Genomic DNA, 8,311 nt, shown 5'->3' with positions numbered 1-8,311 from the left:
AATGTATGTATATGTCATTATTTCCAAATTCAAATTCCAAAAATGTTTTGATCAATGGTATGATCAAGGAAATTTGTATAAAGACTAGAGATAGTTATAAATGAATATTCAGTTATAAATTAATATTCAGGGTTATTAAGTATTGATGTCTGTTTTTTAAAAAAGTGTCACATTTAGTCACATTACATAAAAGGGTGCAACTTCTCATCTTCAACCATCTGAATAACAATTTGGAAAAAGTGTAATTAGACTGATCATTAGTAGAACCTTAATGTGTGAGAAAAGATTTTTGTAGCTGAGGTCCAAGCAGTTTTTGAATTAATGACATTTCCAGTTGTTTCTGATTAGTCCTTTTTCCAACTTGCATTGTACAGCTTCTTGAAAAATTGAGTGACATCTTCCACAAAAGAAAATTTATTATCATTGTAATTCATCATCATTTCCATAAATTGAAAAACTCATTTTCTTATAGTCAGGTTTTGTGCTAAGATCATGAAGTTCGAACATATAGTATGGAATGCATTAGCACATTAGTAATTTTGACTCCCTTTAAAGTCTAGACAGCTATTTTCAGGTCATGCAAAAATAGTGGATCCCAAATCATACATTCTGAAGGAAGTTTGATTACAAATTCTTTTATCTCTGTTTTGATATTTCCAAGGCAAAATCTATTGGCTGCCCTTTTGATTCTTCAAAATATTTTTGCAAGGTCCCATCATCTTCTAGTTTGTCTATAAAATGCTTCAATTCTTCACAAATTGAAGATACTTTGGTTTTAAATGCATCAATACTGATGCCATCAACATCTCTCAGAAAAGGCTTGAGTTTCTGTGCAGAAAACTGAAAACAGGAGACTAGGAAACAGCCAAGTCATTCACTGTCTTCAAAATCTACACTGATGAATCTGCTCAGCTCACTGATAGCCTAATGAAATGAAGGCAGTGATTTATTATGGTTTGTTTCTGTCATATTAGTCCTACAGCAGGACTGTTGCTTATTATTCTTTAAATCACCACTTCATCTATACACAATTTTTTTTAATGTTTTAAGATTCAGTTTTTTAAAATTTTTTTAATAGCTTTTTATTTACAATTTATATGTATGGGTAATTTTACAGCATTGACAGTTGCCAAACCGTTTGTTCCAATTTTTCCCCTCCTTCCCCCCACCTCCTCCCCTAGATGGCAGAATGATTAGTAGATGTTAAATATATTAAAGTATAAATTAGATACACAATAAGTATACCAAATTGTTATTTTGCTACAAAAAGAATCAGACTCTGAAATATTGTACAATTAGCCTTTGAAGAAAATCCAAAATGCAGGCAGGCAAAAATGTAGGGATTGGGAATTCAATGTAATGGTTCTTAGTCATCTCCCAGAGTTCTTTTGCTGGGTTAGCTGGTTCAGTTCATTACTGCTCCATTGGAACTGATTTGGTTCATCTCATTGTTGAAGATGCCCAGGTCCATCAGAATTGATCATCATATAGTATTGTTGTTGAAGTATATAATGATCTCCTGGTTCTGTTTGTTTCACTCAGCATCAGTTCATATAAGTCTCTCCAGGCCTTTCTGAAATCATCCTGTGGGTCATTTCTTACCAAATTATAATATCCCATAATATTCATATTCCACAGTTTATTCAGCCATTCTCCAATTGATGAGCATCTACTCAGTTTCCAGTTTCTGGATACTACAAAGAGGGCTGCCACAAACATTCGTGCACCTACAGATCCCTTTCCCTTCTTTATGATCGATCTCTTTGGGATATAAGCCCAGTAGTAACACTGCTGGATCAAAGGGTATGCACAGTTTGATAACTTTTTGAGCATAGTTCCAAACTGCTCTCCAGAATGGTTGAATGTATTCACAATTCCACCAACAATTTCACCTGTTTTCCCACATCCTCTCCAACATTCCGCATTATCTTTCCCTGTCATTCTAGGCAGTCTGACATGTGCATAGTGGTATCTCAGAGTTGTCTTAATTTGTATTTCTGTGATTAATAATGACTTGGAGCATCTTTTCATATGGCTAGAAATAGTTTCAATTTCTTTGTCTGAGAATTGTATGTTCATATCCTTTGACCATTTATCAATTGGAGAATGGCTTGATTTCTTATAAATTAGAGTCAATTCTCTATATATTTTGGAAATGAGTCCTTTATCAGAACCTTTGACTAAAAATATTTTCCTAGTTTATTGCTTCTCTTCTAATCTTGTCTGCATTAGTTTTGTTTGTACAAAAACTTTTCAGTTTGATATAATCAAAATTTTCTCTTTTGTGATCAGTAATGATCTCTAATTCTTCTTTGGTCATAAATCCCTTCCTCTTCTACAGGTCTGAGAGGTAAACTGTGTTCCTCTAATTTATTTATAATCTCATTCTTTATGTTTAGGTAATGAATCCATTTTGACCTTGGCTTGGTGTATGGTGTTAAGTGTGAATCAATGCCATACTAGTTTCCAATTTTCCAGGAAATTTTGTCAAACAGTAAGTTCTTATTCCCAAAGCTAGGGTCTTTGGGTTTGTCAAATACTAGATTGCTATAGTTATTGATTGTTTTGTCCTTTGAACCTAACCTATTCCACTGATCAACTAATGTATTTCTTAGCCCATACCAAATGGTTTTGGTAACTGCTGCTCTATAGTATAATTTTAGAGCTGGTACAGCTAAGCCACCTTCATTTGATTTTTTTTTTCATTAATTCCCTTGAAATTCTTGACCTTTTGTTTTTCCATATGAACTTTGTTGTTATTTTTTCTAGGTCATTAACATAGTTTTTTGGGAGTATGATTGGTATAGCACTAAACAAAAAGTTAGTTTAGATAGTATTGTCATCTTTATTATATTTGCTCGCCCCTATCCAAGAGCATTCAATATTTTTCCAATTGCTTAGATCAGATTTAATTTGTGTGAAAAGTGTTTTGTAGTGTTGCTCATAAAGTTTCTGATTTTCCCTTGGCAGATAGATTCCTAAGTATTTTATACAATCAGTAGTGACTTTAAATGGAATTTCTCTTTGTAACTCTGACTGTTGGATTTTGTTAATGATATATAAGAATACTGATGACTTATGTGGGTTTATTTTGTAGCCTGCAACTTTGCTAAAGTTGTGGATTATTTCTAATAACTTTTTAGTAGAATCTCTGGGGTTCTCAAGTATACAAACATATCATCAACAAAGAGTAATAATTTGGTTTCCTCATTGCCTACTCTAATTCCTTTAATCTCTTTCTCAACTCTTATATCCAAAGCTAGCATTTCTAATACAATATTGAATAGTAATGGTGATAGTGGGCAACCTTACTTCACTCCTGATCTTATTGGGAATGGTTGCAGTTTGTCACCATTACATATGATGCTTACTGATGATTTTAAATAGATGCTACAGATTATTTTAAGGAAAAGTCCATTTATTCCTATACTCTCAAGTGTTTTTAATAAAATTGGTTGTTGGATTTTACCAAATGCTTTTTCTGCATCTATTGAGATGATCATATGTTTTTTGTTAATTTGATTTTTAATATGGCCAATTATACTGCTAGTTTTCCTAATATTGAACCAGCCCTGCATTCCTGGTATAAATTTTACTTGATCATAGTATTTTATCCTGGGGATGATTTTCTGTAGTCTTTTTGCTAATATCTTATTTAAGATTTAGCATCAATATTCATTAGGGAGTTTCCCAGTAAGATCTGGAGTGAAGCAAGGCTGCCCACTATCACCATTATTATTTAATATCGTATTAGAAACACTAGCCTCGGCAATAAGAGTCGAGAAAGATATAAAAGGAATTAGAGTAGGCAATGAGGAAACCAAACTATCACTCTTTGCAGATGATATGATGGTATACCTAGAGAACCCCAGAGATTCTACCAAAAAGCTATTGGAAATAATTCATAATTTTAGCAAAGTAGCTGGCTACAAAATAAATCCCCATAAATCCTCAGCATTTTTATACATCACCAACAAAACCCAACAGCAAGAGATACAAAGAGAAATTCCATTCAGAATAACTGTTGATACCATAAAATATTTGGGAATCTATCTACCAAAGGAAAGTCAGGAATTATATGAGCAAAATTATAAAAAAGTCTCCACACAAATAAAGTCAGACTTAAATAATTGGAAAAATATTAAGTGCTCCTGGATCGGCCGAGCGAACATAATAAAGATGACAATACTCCCTAAACTAATCTATTTATTTAGTGCTATACCAATCAGACTTTCAAGAAAATATTTTATTGATCTAGAAAAAATAACAACAAAATTCATATGGAACAATAAAAAGTCGAGAATCTCAAGGGAATTAATGAAAAAAAAATCAAATGAAGGTGGCCTAGCTGTACCTGATCTAAAATTATATTATAAAGCAGCAGTCACCAAAACCATTTGGTATTGGCTAAGAAATAGATTAGTGGATCAGTGGAAAAGGCTAGGCTCACAAGACAGAATAGTCAATTATAGCAATCTAGTGTTTGACAAACCCAAAGCCCCTAACTTCTGGGAAAAGAATTCATTATTTGATAAAAACTGCTGGGATAATTGGAAATTAGTATGGCAGAAATTAGGCATGGACCCACACTTAACACCATATACCAAGATAAGATCAAAATGGGTCTATGACCTAGGCATAAAGAACGAGACTATAAATAAATTAGAGGAACATAGAATAGTTTATCTCTCAGACTTGTGGAGGAGAAAGAAATTTGTGACCAAAGATGAACTAGAGACCATTACTGATCACAGAATAGAAAATTTCGATTACATCAAATTAAAAAGCTTTTGTACAAATAAAACTAATGCAAACAAGATTAGAAGGGAAGCAACAAACTGGGAAAACATTTTCACAGTTAAAGGTTCTGATAAAGGCCTCATTTCCAAAATATATAGAGAACTGACTCAAATTTATAAGAAATCAAGCCATTCTCCAATTGATAAATGGTCAAAGGATATGAACAGACAATTTTCAGAGGATGAGATTGAAACTATTACCACTCATATGAAAGAGTGTTCCAAATCATTATTGATCAGAGAAATGCAAATTAGACAACTCTGAGATACCACTACACACCTGTCAGATTGGCTAAGATGACAGGAAAAAATAATGATGAATGTTGGAGGGGATGCGGGAAAACTGGGACACTAATGCATTGTTGGTGGAGTTGTGAACGAATCCAACCATTCTGGAGAGCAATCTGGAATTATGCCCAAAAAATTATCAAATTGTGCATACCCTTTGATCCAGCAGTGTTTCTATTGGGCTTATATCCCAAAGAAATACTAAAGAAGGGAAAGGGACCTGTATGTGCCAAAATGTTTGTAGCAGCCCTGTTTGTAGTGGCTAGAAACTGGAAAATGAATGGATGCCCATCAATTGGAGAATGGCTGGGTAAATTGTGATATATGAATGTTATGGAATATTATTGTTCTGTAAGAAATGACCAGCAGGATGAATACAGAGAGGACTGGCGAGACTTACATGAACTGATGCTAAGTGAAATGAGCAGAACCAGGAGATCATTATACACTTCGACAACGATATTGTATGAGGACATATTTTGATGGAAGTGGATTTCTTTGACAAAGAGACCTGAGTTTCAATTGATAAATGACGGACAAAAGCAGCTACACCCAAAGAAAGAACACTGGGAAACGAATGTAAACTATCTGCATTTTTGTTTTTCTTCCCGGATTATTTCTACCTTCTGAATCCAATTCTCCCTACGCAACAAGAGAACTGTTCGGTTCTGCAAACATATATTGTATCTAGGATATACTGCAACATATCCAACATATAAAGGACTGCTTGCCATCTAGGGGAGGGGGTGGAGGGAGGGAGGGGGAAAAAATCGGAACAGAATATTCATTAGGGAGACTGGTCTATAATTTTCTTTCTCTGTTTTAAACCTACCTTTTTTAGGTATCAGTACCATGTCTATGTCATGAAAGGAATTTGGTAGGACTCCTACTCCTTCATTCCCTATTTTATCAAATAATTTATATAGCATTGGGGCCAATTGTTCTTTAAATGTTTGGAAGAATTCACATGTAAATCCATTGGGTCCTGGGGATTTTTTCTTAGGGAGTTGATTAATAGCTTGTTCTATTTCTTTTTCTGAAATGGGACTATTCAAGCAATTTACTTCCTCTTCTGTTAAGCTGGGAAGCCTATATTTTTTGAGGCAGTTATCCATTTCACTTAGGTTATCAAATTTATTGGCATAAAGTTGGGCAAAGTAACTCATTATTTCTCTAATTTCCTCTTCATTGGTGGAAAGTTCTACCTTTTCACTTTTAAGAATACTAATTTGATTTTCCTCCCTCCTTTTTCTAATCAGATTTACCAAAGGCTTATCTATTTTATTGCTTTTTTCATAGAACCAACTCTTAGTTTTATTAATTAGTTCAATAGTTTTTTTTTTTACTTTCAATATTATTAATTTCTCCTTTTAATTTTAGAATTTCAAATTTAGTATTTGATTGGGGGTTTTTAATTTGGTCTTTTTCTAGTTTTTTTAGTTGCAAGCCAATTCATTGATCTTCTCTTTCTCTATTTTATTCAAGTAAGCCTCTAAGAATATAAAATTTCCTCTTATTACTGCTTTGGCTGCATCCTGCAGATTTTGGTATGATGTCTCATTGTTGTCATTATCTTGAGTGAAATTATTAATTGTATCTATAATTTGCTTTTTCACCCAATCATTCTTTAAGATGAGATTGTTCAGTTTCCAATTACTTTTTGGTTTATTTACCCCTAACTTTTTGTTGAATGTAGTATTTATTGCCTCGTGATCTTAAAAGAAAGCATTTACTATTTCTGCCTTCTTGCATTTAATTTTGACGTCTTTATGTCCTAATATATGGTCAGTTTTTGAGTAGGTTCCATGAACTGCTGAGAAGAAAGTAAATTCCTTTCTGTCTCCATTCAGTTTTCTCCAAAGATCTATCATACCTAATTTTTCCAATATTATATTTACCTCTTTAATTTCTTTCTTCTTTGTTTTGTGGTTTGATTTGTCTAATTCTGAGAATGCAAGGTTGAGATCTCCCACTATTACAGTTTTGCTATTTCTTCTTGCAACTTTCTTAACTTCTCCTTTAGGAAGTTAATTGCTACACCACTTGGTGAGTACATGTTTAGTATTGATATTGCTTAATTATCTATGCTACCCTTTAGCAAGATAAAGTTTCCTTCCTGATCTCTTTTGATTACATCAATTTTTGCATTTGCTTGATCTGAGATAAGGATGGATACCCCTGCTTTTTTGACTTCACCTGAAGCATAATAGATTCTGCTCCAGCCTTTTACCTTTACTCTGTATGTATCTCCCCGCTTTAAATGTGTTTCCTGTAAACAACATATTGTAGGGTTCTGACTTTTGATCCAGTCTGCTACCTACCCTCTTCCACTTTATGGGAGAGTTCATCCCATTCACATTTATGTTAAAATTGCTAATTCTATATTTCCTGCCATCCTAATATCCGCAGATTATGCTTTTCTTTTTCTTGCCCCACCTAACCCTCTTTCCCAGTTTTAAACTTATGTGCCCCACTTGTGTCATGACCTTCACCCTCTTTAGGATCCCTCCCTCCCCCCTTTGAATCTCTTCTCCTTTCTTGTACCCTTCCCTTATTACTTTTTCTTTTCCCTTTTCCTCTCCCCCTTTTTAATGAGGCAAGAGAGGATTTTCTGTAGAAGTATGTCAATTATTTTCTCTTTGAGCCAACTCTGATGAGAGTAAGATTCACACAATGTTCCTCCCCCTCTCTGAGTTTCCTCAGATATGATAAGTTTCCTTTGCCTCTTCATGGGATGTAGTTTCCCTCTTTTTAATCCTCTTTCCCTCTTTTCTGATATTATCCCTTTTCCATTTCTACTTCCCTTTTTTATGTTATATCAGTAAAATCAAATTATACATATAGTCTTTTTGTATATCCACAACAGAAATACAATTCTCAAGAGTTCCTTTTACCTTTTCTGCATCTCTTTAGTCCTATTGTTGGCAATCAAATTTTTTGTTTAGTTCTGGTTTTTTCCTTAGAAACAAATGGAATCCATCTGTTTCATTAGCTGGGTAGTTTATTCTTGGCTGCATTCCAAGTTCTTTTGCCTTTTGGAATATCAGATTCCAGGCCCTTCGATCCTTTAATGTGGAGGCAGCCAGAGCTTGGGTGATCCTTATTGTGGCACCTCGGTATTTAATTTTTTTTTTTCTGGCTGCTTGCAAAATTTTTTCCTTAATCTGATAGTTCTGAAATTTGGCCACAACATTCCTTGGAGTTTTTATTTTAGGGTCCTTTTC

General features: G+C 33.8%; 1 pseudogene; it reads right to left on the bottom strand.

Annotated features, from left to right (window-relative positions):
- Window positions 1–268: 268 nt before the first annotated feature.
- LOC127557105 (kinetochore-associated protein DSN1 homolog) lies at window positions 269–7,992 on the bottom strand (annotated as a pseudogene).
- Window positions 7,993–8,311: the final 319 nt, after the last annotated feature.

The sequence above is a fragment of the Antechinus flavipes genome, chromosome 3, assembly GCF_016432865.1.
Source record: "Antechinus flavipes isolate AdamAnt ecotype Samford, QLD, Australia chromosome 3, AdamAnt_v2, whole genome shotgun sequence".
NCBI lineage: Eukaryota > Metazoa > Chordata > Mammalia > Dasyuromorphia > Dasyuridae > Antechinus > Antechinus flavipes.
Note: the sequence above shows the minus strand (reverse complement) of the source record. Positions and strands in the feature narration are given on the sequence as shown.